Source organism: Rhinopithecus bieti, unplaced genomic scaffold, assembly GCF_001698545.2.
Source record: "Rhinopithecus bieti isolate Rb0 unplaced genomic scaffold, ASM169854v2 scaffold_13317, whole genome shotgun sequence".
Classification (NCBI taxonomy): domain Eukaryota; kingdom Metazoa; phylum Chordata; class Mammalia; order Primates; family Cercopithecidae; genus Rhinopithecus; species Rhinopithecus bieti.
Window position 1 is genome coordinate 1,517,697 of NW_016807516.1, and position 12,379 is coordinate 1,530,075.

General features: G+C 56.3%; 1 pseudogene; it reads left to right on the forward strand.

The window, feature by feature from the left end:
* Positions 1 to 12,379, forward strand: part of LOC108536063 (sphingomyelin phosphodiesterase 4-like) — a 26,887-nt pseudogene that overhangs the window by 5,805 nt on the left and 8,703 nt on the right.

Genomic DNA, 12,379 nt, shown 5'->3' on the forward strand with positions numbered 1-12,379 from the left:
AAAAAAAAAAAAAAAAAAAAAAAAGACACGATCTTGTTCTCTCACTCAAGACTGAAGTGCAGTGGCATGATCTAGGCTCATGGCAGCCTCAATCTCCTAGGCTCAAGTGACCCTCCTGCCTCAGCCCCCCAAGTATCTGGGACTATAGGGGTGCACCCACACACCTGAATACTTTTTTTTTTTTGTAGAGACAGGGCTTTGCCATGCTGCCCAGGCTGGACATCTTATTTTTTTAGAAACAGAGTCTCGCTCTGTCACCCCAGGCTGGAGTGCAGATGGTGCCATCATAGGTCACTGTAGCCTCAACTCCTAGGCCCAAGGAGGGAGCCATTCTCCCACCTCAGCCTTCTAAGTAGCTAGGACCATAGGCACACCCCACCATGCCCAGCTATTTCATGTTTTAATGTTTTTGTAGAGACAGGGGCCTCACTGTGTTGCCCAGGCTGGTCTCAAATGCCTGGCCTCAAGAGATCTTTCTGTCTCGGTTTCCCAAAGTGCTGAGATTTCAGGAGTCTCACACCTGGCCTCATGCAGGTCCCATGCCTGGCCTCACTTGATTCTTGACCAAATAACCTATTAATAGGGCAGTTGCCAAGTGGTGGTTCTCTAACTTCATTCTTCCTGTATTGATTACTGGGTCAGTGGTCATTCTGTGGTAGGGAAGACTTTTCTCTTTGCTGTTTGTTTATTCAGGTATATCCGTGTGGATCGGGGGCGGGGGTGAAGTTTGCACATTGTGCAATTGAACAAGTTGTGATACGTCCCTGCTGTCATTGATTTTGATGTCCAGACTGCCCCTGGCTTGGCCAGTGGGAGCGCCTAACTTGGGCCTGTTTCCGTGTCTCCCTCAGGACACCAGCCGTGTCCTTTGCTTCCTACAGCCTCCACACGCTAGCCTCCTGAAGCCACACGTCTCTCCTCAGACGTCTGTGAGTGCAGACCCTGCCTCCCAGGAGGTCTGGAGGTCAGAAAGTCTGCTCCAGGTGAGAGCTGAGCTGGTCTCAGCTTCTGTTTCAAAAGAAACTATTCAGCTGGGGCAGAGTCCCAGAGGTGGCCCCTCAGCCTGGGGCTGATTCTAAATTGTTGGTATTTTCCTGCGATGACATTTAGAAAACATGAAAATAAATCTGCCCACCCACCTAACTTACATGCCATGGATGGTGTTTTCCATCCCAGGACCCCGTGTCCATCGGAGTTGTTTCATTTTGCCCATGGTGATACAATCGTTGCAGAGTCTCTCGGTGTCCCTCTCTCGTGTTGTTGGAGATGTTTCCTATGATTACCATCATGTGGATATTCAGCACTGCCCCAGTAGCACTTTTGTGACACGGAATGGTGAGGGGTTTGTGCAGCCTCTACAGGCCTTCTGTTGATTCAGGGGATCCAATAGTAGGTGACAGAATCCTTTGTTTTCCAGGAGGCTCCAGCCTCTCACGATGGTGTGGGCTGGCTCACTCCCTGAGTACTGTCCACCAAGTCCTGGCTGTGTCTTCTGAGCACACCTTAGAGAGATTTGGCAGGTGCTGCTTCTGATACTGGATCCTAGGACTGATTTGGTAGCCACAGTCTCGCTGTTGACGCCTGGTATGTAGATAAGACAGGATTCTGTCTCTGACCTCGTACATAACTCCTAATATGTGGGGTGCTGTGCTTTTTGAAGCCTCCAAACCATTTCACAGCAGCCTCAGGTGCTAGAATGGTAGGAACCGTTGCCCCTGTTCACAGAGGGGACCATGATACCCAGACAGCTCTTGGCTGTGTGGACAGTGGGATGTGCTGGCCATGAAGAGGACAGGAGACCATGACACAGGCTTATAGGACAGAACTGGAAGGTTCTGCTGTTTCCTGGACCAAAGCATTAACGCTTCGTTTTTTTAATTAAGAAAAAAATTGTAATTGTAAAATATACATAACATAAAACTTACTGTCTTAACCATTTCCAAGTGTACAGTCAGTAGTGTTAAATACATTTCACGTTGTTGTGCATCCAATCTCCAGAATCTTGCAAAACTGAATTTGAACGGGACGAGGTGTGGGAACTCAATCCTGTAATCCTAGCACTTTGGGAGGCCGAGGTGGGAAAGATTGCTTGAGGCCAAGAGTTTGAGAGCAGCCTCGCCAACATAGTGAGACCCTGTCTCTCTCTCTTTTTTTTTTTTAAACAGAGTCTCGTTCTGTCACCCAGGCTGGCGTGCAACGGTGCGATCTCGGCTCACTGCAACCTCTGCCCCCCAGGTTCAAGCGATTCTGCTGCCTCAGCCTCCTGAGTAGCTAAGATTACAGGCACCTGCCACCGTGCCTGGCTAATTTTTGTATTTTTAGTAGAGTTGGGCTTCTCTATCTTGGCCAGGCTGGTCTTGAACTTCTGACTTCGTGATGCACCTGCCTCGGCCTTCCAAAGTGCTGGGATTACAGGCGTGAGCCACCGTGCCCAGCACCCCCATCTCTTTTAATTAAAAAAAGAAACTGAACAATTAAACAATGGTGGTGTCTCCTCCACCATCAGCAGTGCCTTTGTGTTTTCCCATGAAGTGATGGCCCGGGGCAGACCCATGACCAGCATAGTGGCACCACAGTTAGCCTCCTGTCTGCCCCCCACTCCCCCACCTCCTCCAGAGTATGAGCAAGCAGCTGTACTCATGGTGTGTGGGGGCCTGGCGCCCTCCTACATGCAGCCTGGCCTGCTTCCTCCCCCTCCGCCTCGCCTCTCCCCACTCTCTCTCTGGGCAGTGTGCCCTAGGCACACAACCTGTAGTCTGGTGCCCATGGCGTCTGTGCATCAGTGTGCTTGGGAGACTTTGGCTTTGTTGCTGACAAAATTCTTGAGGGCTTTCTCCAGAATGAAGGACCTGTGGGTGATGGAGTTAAACTACAAAAGAGCCTCCTGTCACTTTTCCTTTGGTTCTGGGGAAGAGCTGTGGGCCTGCTTCTGCCACAGTCTCTGCAGCCAGTTCTGTGGCCCCATGCTTTGCCATGTGAAGGATCTCTCAGAGCATAGGTTCCCCCAAATCCTCACCCTCGGCATCACCTGGAAAGAGAACGAGGAAAAGCTGGGGACCCCATCTTGGGCCTCCTGAGTCACAAAGAGCCTGCAGTGCCCTTCCTGCTTCCAGAGCAGACTTGTTGCGTGTGCCTGGCTGGTGCCTGGGGGCCTGGTTTGTTCCCAGGGCCCCGCTTCTCCCTGGGGCCCTAGGGCGCTTGCTCAGCGCTCTTGCATGTGACTTGACCTGGCAGGGGCAGGGGCCGCTGCACTGTGTCACCTTCTTGTCTGCTGGTTCTGCCTACTTAGTGAGTGGAAATACACCTACTTTCAAGGGCCAGCCAGAAAGGCTCTTCTGGGCTGTTGCCTGTGAGGATTCTGTGTCCTCACGGGCCAAGGGAACTGGCAGGGGGTTGTCCCTGCAGAGGGCAGGAGGTGCCTTTCCCTTCTTCCCAATGTTCACTTCCTCTTGGCCAGACCTTGGGTCGGGTGAGCCCTGCTCAGAATGACTTGCAGTGGTGGGACAAAGTGCCCAGAGACACTCCACTTTTTGCCTCTTCCAGTTGAGGCAAAAAACAAAATGTGAGAAAACTGAGTGGGTAGGAGTCAGAGAAAGGCAGCTGTGGAAGTCCGTGTCCCCCAAGGCCCCTTGCCACTTGCCCAGGCCTATGCTGCACCTGCCATACAGAAATCCCTGCCCGTCCCTGCTAGCCCTTATTTCCAGATGCAGGAAGTGAGGCTCCCGGGGTTGCCCTGCACTCCCTAGTTGAATCCAAGGTGCGTGCTTGCTCCCTGGTGGCCCTGTGGGCCGTAAAGATGGCCAACGGCCCCACAGGCCACTGTGTTCCTTTAAGCGAGGGCAGAGACACACTGGAGAACTGTGTCTGATTCCTGCCTGAGCCCCAGGTCTGGCACAGAGGAAGGCTGTGAAGGTGACACCTTCCTGCCCTGCTCCTTCCCGCCCTGCTCTGTGTGCTGTGGCATCTAGCAGGTGTATCCTGATCTCTCCTGTGTGGAGCCCAGTGGCCATGCTGCTTGGGCAGGAGGCATGGCGCTCATGAGGCAGGATATGCGCCAGGCCAGCTCTGGCTGTGATGGGCTGAAGGGGTGCTTCGGAGGCTGCAGCGCTGTAGGGCGGTAGATTGGAGGGTCCTGGCTGGGGGCCAGCTTAGCCTCAGTTTCCTGCTGCCTCTAAGTCTGTGTGGCTGTGGCCAGGTCTTCGGGGGCTTCTGCCCTTGCGAGCCCTCCATATCTGGAGGGTGGGAGTTCCTGGTGCGTTAGGAGAGGCTGCCTCCTGAAGTCAGAGCTGATGCACACACCACCTCGGCTGACCTCCAGACTTGGGGGTGCGGACGGCAGGGCCTGGGGGCCTGAGCCTGTGCTCCTGTCTGTGCTACCCTTGGGGACCTGTCCTCATCCTCAGCTCTCAGAGAGATCCACTCATGGAGGGGACATTGCTTGGGTTTTAGACACATAGGAATTGATCATGTCTTATGCAAATTTGATATATTTCTCAAAACAACCCAGGGAAATCCAGTCAATTACATATGTATCTTCTCTGGGCAGAGTCCTTCTCCTGGAACATGCTTTGACAGTTTCTTTTCTGGGCCTCGGGATCTTGAGGCCTTGGTGGCTGACAGCATGTCCCAGAGAAGACCCTGAGCACTTGAAGGGCTGTGGTGTGCACATGGCACACACAGTGTGGCCTCAGAGTCACTAGGGAGAGCGGGTCCCATCTGGAAGGGCAGTGAGTTGGGCCCTTCCAATGAGCTAGAGAGGCCTTTAGGCCTCAGCGACACTGCGAGGCCACCCCGGTGAGCTGGAGGGTCTATCCACCCCCAGCCTCCAAGGCTGAGGAGAGTGCCGCCACAGCCCTGGCCTGGCTGCCGAGGAGGGTGCTGCGCTGGTCGCAGCTGCTGGGACTGCAATTGTTTGGATGGTCACTGACCACGCTTTTGTTGTTTTTTTCTTCTCACTTCTGGGCTCGTTCTCATTGCTTTTTTTCTCCACCTCCCCCTCCTATGTCCGGTCCCATGTTTCCCCTTCCCCACCCTGTCCTCTCATGCTTTCCTCTTCTGCGTCTTCCGGCTTTTGTCTGTTCACCGTCTCAGCTGGAGGTTCTGCACTACCGACTCTGTGTCTCCAGCGCCCACCACAGCCCCCTACAGCCCAGCCTCCAGGCCCTCCACACCTACCAAGTACATGCTGCGCTCCTTGATTCCCTTCCCCTGCCCAGAGTGCGTGTCCGTGCCCGGCAAAGCAAGGGGCTGGCTGGGCCCAGCTGCGGGTGACAGAAGCTACTTTCAGGCAGAGCGAAGCCCCTGTGTTGTGGGAGGCAGAGATCAGCCTCCAGCCTGGCCTGGCCCTTGGCTTTGCAGACTGGCCCGGTTTGTGGGGATGGGGTGTGGCTGTGTGGCAGAACGAGGCACGTGGCCCGGACTGGCCAGCTCCCCACCAGTGGAGGAGTCCCAAGGTCTCTGGTGTTGAGGCTCCATGCTTGGCCCTGGTTTGAAGAGCTGGAGTCGTGAGGCCTCTGCAGTGGCCTGGTTCACCCCCACTCTGCAGGGCCTGGTGCTCAGGAAGGAGCTGAAGACACAGAGGCCTGGGACTTACAGTAATGTGGGTGCTGCCCTGTTCAGAACTGTCACCCACGCTGGAGATTCTATGAGACTGTGTGTGTGAGGCAGGGGGTTGGCGAGGACCTGGAGCTTGGCCCTATAGCCCACAGAGGCTGTCAGTCCTTGACGGCCCGGCCTGGGCCCCGCCTTCACCTAGGGAGCCTCGGCCATTCGTAGACACCTCCAGAGGGGGATGAGACTAGGTAGCGACCTCAAAGAGGTCGTGGTCTGCCTAGGCACAAATGACAAGTGTATGGATGGATTTGAGGTCAGTGAAGCAGAGTTCAGGCCCATGGGGGATTTCGGAGACAACAGAGTTAGCGAGTCTGTGAGAGCCCAGGGGACGAGCCGTGCCCACAGCCAGGGGCCTGCCCCATTCACCCTGCGAAGGAGCACACGTGATTGAATGGGAATTTGAGCACAGGATGGATAAACATGTGGACCCTGAGTGCCGGTGGGATGGGGTGGTGACCACAGCATGTGGTGGCATCCCTGTTCTGTGGGAGCCACTGGAGAAGACTTCGGTCAGGGAGGGAGGGCAGTGTCCAGGAAGCATCTAGTAACCCTCATGGCAGTAGGGGTGACCAGGGAGGTCCTGGAGGGGTGAGCTGAGGTGTTGTGAGGCTGGGCCCAGTGGGAAATGTGGGGCTTTGGGGACACATCTTTAAGAAGCAAGCAGGTACGACTGTGGCCAGGGACTCCACGTGGGACTGTGGCCCAAAAGGGGTGCAGAGCTGAGGGAAATCTGTGGCTCAGCAAACCTGTGGGAAAATAGCCTGAGGCTTTCATGTGACTGCCGGGGACAGGGCCTGACACCGGCCCCTCCAGACCCTCTGGAAGAACCAGGTGAGGCTGGGTAAGTGCACCTGCAGGGAAGGCAGGTTCCCAGTTCCCATGTGGATGCCGTCCCCTCCCGTGAGCTGCAGGGAGGATGTCATGGCTCAGGATCCCAGGCCAGGATGGGAGGGAGGGCCGGGGTGAGACTGGAGGAGAAGGACGCTGGTCTGACTTCCCACCCGCTGGTGCCCTTCTAGTCAGGCAGTATAGGTACTGGTTTTCTCCTTTCTTCCAAAGCAATGCAAATTCATTGCCCAAAGACTTAAAGATACAGATAGATAGAAGAAAATAGCCGGGCACAGTGGCTCAAACCTGTAATCCCTTTGGGAGGCTAAGGCATGCAGATTGCTTGAGCTCAGGAGTTTGAGACCAGTCTGGGAAACATGGCGAGACCCCTGCCTCTACAAAAAAAGAAAAGAAAAGAAAAGAAAAAAAAATTAGCTGGGTGTGGTGGTGTGTGCCTGTGGTCTCAGCTACTCGGGAGGCTGAAGTGGGAGGATCCCTTGAGCCCAGGACGCAGAGGTTGCAGTGAACCGACATCATGCTGTTGCATTCCAGCCTGGGTGACAGAGTGAGACTCTGTCTCAAAAAAAAAAAAAAAAAAAAAAAAAGAAGAAGAAGAAAGAAGAAAAAAAAAATACCTCCCACCCTATAGCTCCATTCTCAGCCTCGGCCACTGATCTGTGGGGTGTGTCACCTGGACCTGTGGGGACATTTTCCTGACGGGGAGACTTGAGTGGGCAGTGATGTGAGCAGTGGTCCATGCGGGGTCTGCAGCATCACAAGATATACCCAGAGGCCGGGCCCTGCACCAGCCTCAGCATCACAGATGTGTTGAGGCCCAAAGGGCTAGGGTAAGCATGGAGAGGTGAGCATGTCCACTCGGACTCAGTGCCCCTGTTCCCCTGCCCTCATCCACTCTTGATGCTCCCACCTGCCCTCCCAATGCTGGGCAACCAGAGAAAGCCCATGGCCAGCAAAAAGGCTTTCCTTATGGGTGTAGGTCTCCAGGATCCTGCTTGTACATTATAAATCAAAAGCTTGGCCTGTTAGCTTGACTGTGCTCTTGTCTTGGGGTTTTCCTGACCACAGGTCTGTGGGCAACAGAGGAATTGATATCCAGAGCTTCTCCTGGGCTGAGCCCTTATCTGTCTGTGTCCAGAATGAGAAGCAGTTGGAAGGAATTGGGGAGGAAAGCGAAGGTTCTTATTTTTTGAAAAGGGTATTACTCTGTCACCCAGGCTAGAGTGCAGTGGCACGATCCTAGCTCACTGTGCCAAGAACTCCTGGGCTCAAGTGATCCTCCCACCCTAGCCTCTTGAGTCATTAGAACTACAGGCACACACCACCATGCCCAGCTAACTTTTAAAATTTTTTGTAGAGACAGGGCTTCCCTATGTTGCCCAAACTAATCTCAAATTCCTGGCCTCAGCCATCTTACCTGGGAGACCCTGGATCCAGAGCTTGGGGGTGACACCCGCCTCCTCTTGCCCTGAGGATCAAGATAGGCAGCAATGGCCAAGGGCGCAACCTGGTGGGCCATGGCCCTGTGCCACCCACTGCGAATGTGCAGCGGTACAGAAGCAGATGTGTCTGTCTCAGCGAGTCCTCCTCAGGTGGGCTGTGCAGGCGCTGGGCCAAGCACTTCCCTACCACAAAGCTGGCCGCAGTTCAGACCAAGCAGTGCAAGGCACATCCGCTGGGTGCCAGGCACAGTAGTGGCCCCACTCTTTGCCTGGTTCGTGCCTCCTGTGTGGAGGCAGATCAACTGCCCCAGAGCAGGATATGGTCAGACCTGGAGGCCACGTGCTGCAGCCCTTCCCAGGCCCTGACCCCTCCTCCTCCACCGAGGAATCATTCATGCCCACCAAGGAGCACATGATGGTGCTGCGCCTGCCACTGAAGCACCTGCACACCTTTGCCAATAACCTGAAGCCAGAGCAGACCTCACCTTTCAGCCACTCCCATACCAGCAGCCCCCTGGAGGAGTTCAGTGTCTCCTCCTCTTTCCCCCACTCTGGTGTTGCCCACAGCGATCTCTCCCCACTGGGGCTGGCAGAGTGGGCTGTTTTGTGTGGGGCTGAGGTGAGGTGTGTGCAGGGGATGCAATGGCTTGGCCGCCTGCATGCTGGGTGTGTCCTTGGGATGTTCCCTAACCTTGGTTTCTTCCTCTGAAGAATGGGGCTAAAACCAGCTCTTACCTCTCAGAGGTGCCCAGTGCTCTCCCCTGGCAGAGTCAACCCTCGCTAATGGGAGCCCCAGGCAGGGCCACCTTACTGTGCAAGCAGTGGTGTCCCTCCCCTCCCCTGCAGGCCACTGTCCCGGGGTTCATCCAGGAGAAACTCTACCTGTTCCTGCAGCATTGCTTTGGCCACTGGCCCCTGGACCCATTGTTCGGAGCTAGGAGTGTCGGCCCCATCTCATGCGTGCCTGAGTCCTCTGTGTGCCCCAGTAAGGGAGGTCCCCTGGGGTGGATGAAGGAGGAGAACAAATGTTGTCACAGAGACCTTGGAGAGGAGGGGCCTTGGAGGTTACATTGTTCTTTCTGTTTCAGTTTCCAAAGCCAATCCTCAGGTACAGCAAAGCCTTGCCCTGTCCCATCTGTCTGGTGCCAAACGGGTTTCTGCTCTTACACAACCAGGGAGCACTGGGTCCTGTGGGCTAGGAAAAGCCCGCCCATGACCCTGGCTTCTGAAGCGACAGTGAGAGAGCCAAACCTCACAGGGCTGCGCGTCTCTCCTGCGCCCTCTGGGGGATGTGGGAAGAGTTAGTGTAGCTGCCGCCTGGGGACCTGGCCTCCAGACCATGGGAGGATTTGGCCCCAGCCACTGGGCCTTCAGCACACACCTCCCCGCCAGGTCCTGGAGGTGTGGCTGAGCTACCTGGAGCCGTGGCGATGTGCGGCTGACAAGCAGGCTCCCAGCAGCGACTCCCAGCCCTGGTGTGCCTGAGAAACGGTACGCCCTGGTCCCCTCTCCTCACAGCCATGCCACTGGCTCCCCTGGGCAGATGTTGCTCCAGTGGGTGGAGGCTAGGACAGCGGCCTATGCTGGGGTCAGCCAGGACCTGGCTCTGGCGGCCTCCTGGGCTCTTCTCCCAGCCCCTGCTGAGTAGAGCACAGACCAGCCCTTCCTAGGCTCAACTTTGACAGGCCCTAGAATGAGTTTCTCATGGAAGCAGTGGATGACCTGTCCCCTCTCCCTTCTGGCCCAGATTTTCATAGTGACCTGCAGACTGTGCCTTGACGCTTCCTTACCAGCAAAGAGCAGACCAGTGGCTGCCTTCCCCTCATCTCCTGTTTGATCCTCACAGCAGACCTCCCAGGCGTCTGTGGCACCTGGCATAGCCACCGACCTCTCCCTTCCTTGCCCGAGGCCTTCCCCTTTGGACCCTCTGGGGGATCCTCCCTCAGCCCCCTCAGGCTCTGGGCCAGCCTCTGCTATGGTGGCTTCAGTCCTCTTGGAAAGGGGCCTCAGCCCTGCTAAGGATTCAGCATCCTCAGAGGGCCTGGGTCTCACCTGCCTGTGTCCTGCCCTGCCTGCCTGCCAACAGTCCTCTGAGCTAACATCCATGATACTTTGTCACCTTGGCCAGGGAGAGTCTGAAAGCCTGGGAACAAGCAGGGGTATTGGGGCATGGACGGGCGCAGCCCCCACCTCCACCTCCAGTGGAAGGGCTGGCCCCAACCTGACACCTCGGTCCCCAGGGTGCCCTTTGTCCAGGAGAACCTGCTGATGTACACCAAGCTGTTCGTGGGCTTCCTGAACCATGTGCTCCACACAGACCTGGTCAGCCCCAAGCCCTGCTCATGGTGTTCCGAATGGCCAGAGTCTTTGCCCAGCCCAACCTAGCCAAGATGATCCAAAACGGTAAGTCCTCGGCCCAGGCCAGCCCGGCAGACCCCGACCCAGCCAGACCAGAGCCAGTCCCTTAGCTGGTGGGCGACACCTCTTCAAGAGGGACCCACGTGTCCAGAGTGGGCCCCAGCAAAGGTTGCTGTAGAGATTCCTGGGACACATCTGCGCAGTTAAGGCTGAGACCGGCTGGATGCTGCCTGCCTTGCAGCCACCAGGCGCCAGGCACTGGGTGGAGGACAGCAGGTATACCCACAGAGGGGGCTGCACAGACCAAGCTGCGGCCCCATGGCACCACAATTTCTCCCTGGCAACTCGTGGCAGCAGCCTGGGGAGGCTGTCTTGGTCTCTGGCGTGCGTTTGTCTTGGCTGGGTTGGACATTGGCTTCTGTCGCTCCTCCCAGTGTTTGCCCTCCTGCAGATACTGCTGGGGGCTCTGTGAGCCACCAGCTCCCTCACTTGCCCTCCCCATGTCAGCCACCTACTAAATGGGAGACACTGCCAGGCAGGGCCTCAGGAGGACACCCCTGGGTCATGGCTCCCCAGATACCTTGGAGGCATCCTGAAAACCTGTGGGCAGTAACCAGGTACTCTGTGCCTCTGGAAGTGGGTGCTAGGTTCATCTCCTGCCTTCCAGTTCGAGCAGCTGTTCCTGGAGCCGGAGCTTGTCATGCCCTGCTGCCAGCACCAATTCTTCACAGCCTGCACATTCGCCAGCGGCTTCCTGTCATCGTGGCCACCAGTGGTCACTGATACCTTCAAGGTGAAGAGCCACGTCTACAGCCTGGAGGGCCAGGACTGCAAGTACACCCTGATTTTCGGGCCTGAGGCCCACACCCTGGTGAGTGGGTCGGTGGTGCCCATCCACAGGGCCCCTGGAGCCATGGGGCTGAGCAGAGGCAGGAAAGTGCTGTGTTCTGGCTGGAGGGAGGGAGGCTGGGCGTGGAGTTGACGCACTTCTCCTTCCCGTTTCAGTAAAGTCTGATTTGTTTCTGATAATGAAGGCAGTGTTGGGAAATTTCACATTTAGAAGATCATCCTTTAGTCTTTAAAAGTCCTCCAGCAGAAGCTGCTCCTCCCATCACTCAGTGATCTGGCTGTGCATCCATCTTAGGGCCCCCAGTCAGCCTGCCTTGGTGGCAGCACAGGCCTCTCCTGCCAGTGACCTGTTCTTGCCTCCCTTGCAGGTCCCGCACCTCACTCAGCTCATCACACAGGCCAAGCACATGGCCAAGTCCATCTCGGACCCGTGTGTGGAGAGTCCGGCCGGCTGCTCCTTCCTGTTGTGGCCGGGCTTTGGCCCCACGGACACCAACGGCTCCTATTCAGCCAATGACCTGGACGAGATGGGGCATGACAGCATCTAGAAGACAGACGAGTGCCTGGAGGAGGCCCTGGAGTATCTGCACCAGATATTCCAGGTATGAGCAATGGGGCCTACCCCACGGCCATTAGGGTCCCCTTCCCCGAAGCGTCCACTCCCCCTTAGCCTGTGGTCTGCCACGCACCTGTCCCAGGCCCCATGCAGACGAACCCAGTGTTGTGGGAGGCAGGCCCACACCCCGAGTCCGGGTGCCCTCGTTGCCACCGTTAGAAGCTGGTGGGGTGAAGACTGGTCCCTTTCTTCACCTTGACACTGAGGGCAGAGGCGCTTCTCTCTGGCAGCTCAGTGAAGCACAGCTCACGCAGTTCACACTTGCCTTGGACACCATCCAGGATGACAATGGAAAGCAGCAGCTCCCGACTACATTGCGGGTGAGGATGGACTCATCCCTACGCCCCTGGGCTAGTACCAGGTAAGAGGCCCAAGTCCCAGAGTTGCATGGGCTGGACCCCAGCTCCCTCCTGTGCTGTGAGCAGAGATGGCTTGGCTCTTCTGAGCTGTGTGCAGGGGCCATGTTTTCTTTTCTTTCTTTTTTTTGAAACAAGGTCTCCCTCTGTCGCCCAGGCTGCAGTGCAGTGGCAAGATCTCGGCTCACTGCAACCTCTGCCTCCCGGGTTCAAGCGATTCTCCCACCTCAGCCTCCTGAGTAGCTGGGATTTTAGGCGCATGCCACCGTGCTTGGCTGTTTTTTTTTTTTTTTTTTGTG